The sequence below is a fragment of the Arachis hypogaea genome, chromosome 15, assembly GCF_003086295.3.
Source record: "Arachis hypogaea cultivar Tifrunner chromosome 15, arahy.Tifrunner.gnm2.J5K5, whole genome shotgun sequence".
Lineage (NCBI taxonomy): Eukaryota > Viridiplantae > Streptophyta > Magnoliopsida > Fabales > Fabaceae > Arachis > Arachis hypogaea.
In genome coordinates this window covers 84531571-84536581 of record NC_092050.1, presented here as the reverse complement: position 1 = coordinate 84536581, position 5011 = coordinate 84531571, and the positions used below count along the sequence as shown (strand labels likewise).

The following is a 5011-nucleotide window of genomic DNA, read 5'->3' as shown; positions in this document are numbered from 1 at the left end:
ATCCATGTATGCAACATTGGCAACACCAAACTTAGTTTGGTGTCATATGGTGTAAAAGATTTGTTCAAGGCCCCTAAGAGTGACATGATGTGGGTTACATTTATGTTCTCTTAGTGTGCCTTGAACACCAAACTTGTTCCTCACTATATGTTGCACACAAGGATTCATTCAAATGCATATCAAGTTAATTTGAAATTCATGAACCTTGCATTATTAACTATTTTTAAAAGCATGTAAAACATGGGTTGCCTCCCTTGAAGCGCTTCTTTAGCGTCACGAGCTTGACGTTCTGCCTTTATAAGGGTGGTTGGTAGTGCTTCAAGTCCTCCCCCTTGCAGTAAATCTATCTCCATTAGCTTCATCAAGGATCTCCACATGTTATAGGGAGAGAAGTCTGTTGATGGTAAAGACTTTAGGTAGCTCAGATGGGATAGTGGGGAGATTAGGGGGAATAGCTGGAAAGTAAGCTGAGATCACTTTATCTCCTGGAGAGAAATCTTCTGTAGGGATCTTCTTGTTCCTCCATCTCCTAGGTACCTACTTCTTTGCTGTTATCCTTCTCTTTGTGGTCTCTTTTCCTGTGGAGATTTTGTTGCCGGTCTCATGTGATTCTGGTGGTTTTAGCTCCACTTGAGTTTCCTCTAGCTGTGACAGCTGTTGATTATCTTGCTTTTCAACCAAAGGGACTCCCAGATGTGCTGGTTGTGCTTCAGTGCTTGTTTCTTCTATTAGTATCTCACTGTGATCTTTCCTTGGTTCTTGGTTCTCTTGATCTGTTTCTTGTGAGGGTTTGAAAACATTGAATGTGAGTTGTTCATCATGGATCCTCAAAATTAGCTCTCCTCGCTCCATATTTATAAGTGCTCTGGCTGTGGCTAGGAATGGTCTCCCCAATATGATTGGATGGAGATGACTTTCTTCCATTTCCAATATGACAAAATCTGTGGGAAGAAAGTAGTTTCCAACCTTCACTAGCACATTTTCAACCACTCCTACTGCTTGTTTTTGAGTCTTGTCAGCCAGCCTGATGACTACATCTGTGGACATTATCTCATTGATCTACAGCCTCTTCATAAAGGATAAAGGCATCAAGTTGATGCTTGCTCCCAAATCGCAAAGTCCTTTATCAAACATGGTTTCTCCTATGGCACAGGGGATGTGAAAACTCCCTGGGTCCTTCCTTTTTGTAGGCAACTCGGGTTGAATGAGGGCACTGCACTCCTTATTCATCACTATTGTTTGTCCTCTCTTGAGTGAGCTTTTCCTGGTTAGCAGCTCCTTCATATACCTAATGTATGAGGGCATTCGCCGAAGGGCCTTGATGAATGGTATGTTTACATGGAGGGATGCAAACATGTCAAGAAACCTTGAGTATATTCTCTTCTCTACACAGCCATTTAGTAATTGGGGAAAGGGTGCATAGAGTCTCAGCAGCTCCTTCTGTGTCAGCTCCTTCTGTGTAATTGTGGTTTCTTGATGATTCTCCCCCTGCTTTCTTGCTGAAGTATCTTCAGGTTGTTCTAATGGGTTGTTCAGCTCTTCCTCAGTCTCCTTATCACTTATAGTAACAATCTTGCAATCTTCCCATCTGACTTTCTTTGCTTCACCTCTCGGATTTTTCTCTGTGTCACTTGGGAAGCTATCAGTAGGTTTGGGAATCTTCTCAGATAAGTATCCCACTTTAGATTCCAGCCTCTTGATGGTGTCTCCCTTGTTCTTGATACTGGCTTGCACCTCCTCTTTGAACACCTTGTTATCTTGAATCTCTTTGCATATGCCTTTAAGTATAGTCTCAATCCTTGAGAGTCTATCTTCAGATGATGGTGAGTTGAGGTTGGAGGGATGAGAAGGGCCATTTTGGCTTTGTTATGGATGTTGAGGTGTGTTGTTAGGTGGGTGTTGATATGATCTTTGCATGGAATGTTGGTGGGTTGCATTGTTGTTGGGGTTGTGGCATCTCGGATCTTGGTCTTGGTCTTGTTGATTTCCCCACCCAAAGTTTGGGTGATTCCTCCAACCAGGATTGTAGGTCTTGGAGTATGGATCATGTGCTTTTCTAGGTGAGTTTCCAATGTAGTTGGCTTGTTCTTGCTCATCCTCTGCCTCTGCATTCACTCCCTCTTGGGTTACTGATGAGGTGGTGATTGCTGCTACTTGGTTCCTCTCCATCTTCTTGGTAAGATCAGTCAGCTGCTTGGTGATAAGCTTGTTTTGGACCAGCAGTGCATCCACATTGTTTAGCTCCATCACTCCTCTAGTGTTGCCTATTTCAGAAGCATAGAAGTAGTCATTCTCAGCTACAGTCTCAATAACATCTATGGATTCTTCAATGGTCTTCTTCTTATTCAGAGATCCCCCAGATGAGTAGTCTACTGCCTTCTTCGATTAATAAGAAAGACCTTCATAGAAAATGTGCAGCTGCACCCATTCATTGAACATATCTAGTGGGCACCTTCTTGTCAGGTCCTTAAACCTCTCTCATGCTTCATATAGAGTCTCACCATCCTGCTGCCTGAATGTTTGTACCTCAGCTCTCAACCTGTTGATCCGTTGAGGAGGATAGAATATTGCCAAGAATTTGTTCACCACATCTTCCCAGGTTGTTAAGCTCTCCTTCGGGAAAGACTCCAGCCATTTAGATGCTTTGTCCTTGAGTGAGAAGGGAAATAAGAGTAGTCTATATGTGTCAGGATGAACACCGTTAGACTTCACAGTGTTACATATCCTCAGGAAGGTGGTAAAATGTTGGTTAGGGTCTTCTTGGACACCTCCTCCGAACGAACAGTTGTTCTGAACAAGGGTGATGAGCTGTGGCTTTAGTTCAAAGTTGTTGGCATGTATGGTTGGCTTTTGAATGCAGCTCCCACAGTTTCCTGGGTTTGGGTTGATATAAGAGCCTAAAACTCTTCTCTCCTACCCAGCATGATTTGCTAGACCTTCTCTGCCATGGATGTGAGCCTCTTCTTCATGATGGTTCTCTATATTTTCATCCATGTTTGGTTCAAAATACTCCTCTTCTTCCTCCGCACCAACTACTCATTTTCCTCTTGCTTCCCCCCTTAATCTCAAAAAGGTCCTCTCAGGTTCAGAATCAAAGGAAGTTGAAGCCCCGCTTCTTCTCCCTGTCATACAACCAACAAGGCACAAGCAAGAAAATAGATGCAGAAAGTATTTCTGTTAAAATTGTTGTTAGTATGAGTGATGCAATATATCAAATAGTTAGTGGGTTAGTGGACTGAATCGTAAACAACTAAGAAAAATGGGTAGGGGAAAGGGAAGAAAATAACTGAACAGAAAGTAAATTACTCAAACAGAATTTTAAATCAAACAAAATAAAAATGCCCAATCTAGTTATCCTCCAATTTAATCATTGTTGATACAAAATCAATTCCTGGCAACGGCGCCATAAACTTGATGCTCGGAAACTTGTCTCTCAACAATTTTCCTTCGGCAAGTATACCGAATTGTCGTCAAGTAAAAACTCACAATAGAGTGAGGTCGAATCCCACAGGGATTGATTGGTCAAGCAACTTTAATTAGAGGAATGTTCTAGTTGAACTAAGCAGAATTGGATTTGAGATTTGCAGAAAATTAAATGGCGGGAAAGTAAATAGCAGAAAATGTAAATGCTGGAAATAAAGAGCTGAATGTAAATGGCGAAAAGTAAATTGCAGAATCTTAAATGGGAATGGGGAAGATGCTCATAAAAGTAGATTGCAGAATTTAAAGAGAATGGGTAAGATCAGAAATGGGGAATTCATTGGGCTTAGGAGATGTTGCGTTCTCCAGATCAAGTTCATTTTCATCTCTTCCTCAATCAATGCTTACATTGATCTCCTTGGCAATCTTAAGTGATCGAATTCCAATTTCTTGGTAATTCAATCTCTTAAATCTTGATCAATAGCCAATTCCTTGGTCAATTGCTCATGAGAAGAGATGAAGTATGGTCACTGATTATACCACATGTATTTCCAAATCAAAGTGTTGGTAGGATTATATGTCACTATATCCATCCAAACCCCAATTTGGTCCAACATGAGAAAGCATTTCTAGCATGATCTCTTCATTCCTCTTCCAAAGTTTCGAAGAGATCCAAGTATGAATAGCTTCTTTTCCAAGATAACTACCCAATTGAATGAAGATTGAAAGCTTTCTAGTAAAATCAAGAGAAAAGATAGAAGAAGAATAATGAAAACTAATATTGATCCATCAAATTACAACAGAGCTCCCTAACCCAATGAAAGGGGTTTAGTTGTTCATAGCTCTGGAAATGAAAAGCAACGATGGAAAATACATTATGAAAAGTAAACTAGAAGTGCAGAGAAAGTAAATTAAACAGAGAGTAGTGCTCAAATTTCCAACCCCTTTTCTAATTCAAAACTACCCCTATATATACTACTCTTCTGATCTTCTAGTTGGTTCTTCAAATCTTGGATATGGGCCTTTGGATCTTGAGTTTGAAGCAGTTATCCTCTTCAGTGGGCTTAGCTTTACTTGCAGAGAAAAAGTGTGAAGTGGGCAGGAACTTTTAGCTTAGGACGTTAGTGGCGTTAACGTTAAGTGAAAGTGTGGGTTCGAGAGTGTTAGTGGCAGTCACCTTTTTCACTAACATTCCTAACCCAAGGAAAATCCACGTTAACTTCAACGTTAGTGGCACCAACGTGACCACTAACGTTGCCTCTTGGTCCTTCACACACGTTATTGGGACTTACTTTTTCCAATAACATTGAGAATCCTCCCTTCCCCCTACGTTAGAGTTCACGTTAGTGTGGCTAACGTGACCTTTAACGTAGGCTTGCCAAATCTTCAAAAACGTTAGTGACACTTACCTTTGTCACTAACGTTTCAAAACGCCCCTACTTCCCACGTTAGAGTTCACGTTAACTAGGTTAACGTGGCTTCTAACGTGGTGGTGATAGCCATCTCCAACGTTAGTGACAAAGGTGAGTGTCACTAACGTTGGCTCATCATTCTTCAATCCACGTTAGCTTCCACGTTAACTAAGTTAACG

The 5011-nt window shown here is 41.1% G+C and overlaps 1 non-coding gene across 1 annotated transcript; it reads left to right on the top strand.

The window, feature by feature from the left end:
* Positions 1–2434: 2434 nt before the first annotated feature.
* On the top strand, positions 2435–2541 carry LOC112753230 (small nucleolar RNA R71). The gene has a single exon (XR_003177623.1). It is a non-coding gene; the product is annotated as a small nucleolar RNA R71 (small nucleolar RNA).
* The last annotated feature ends 2470 nt before the right edge of the window (positions 2542–5011 follow it).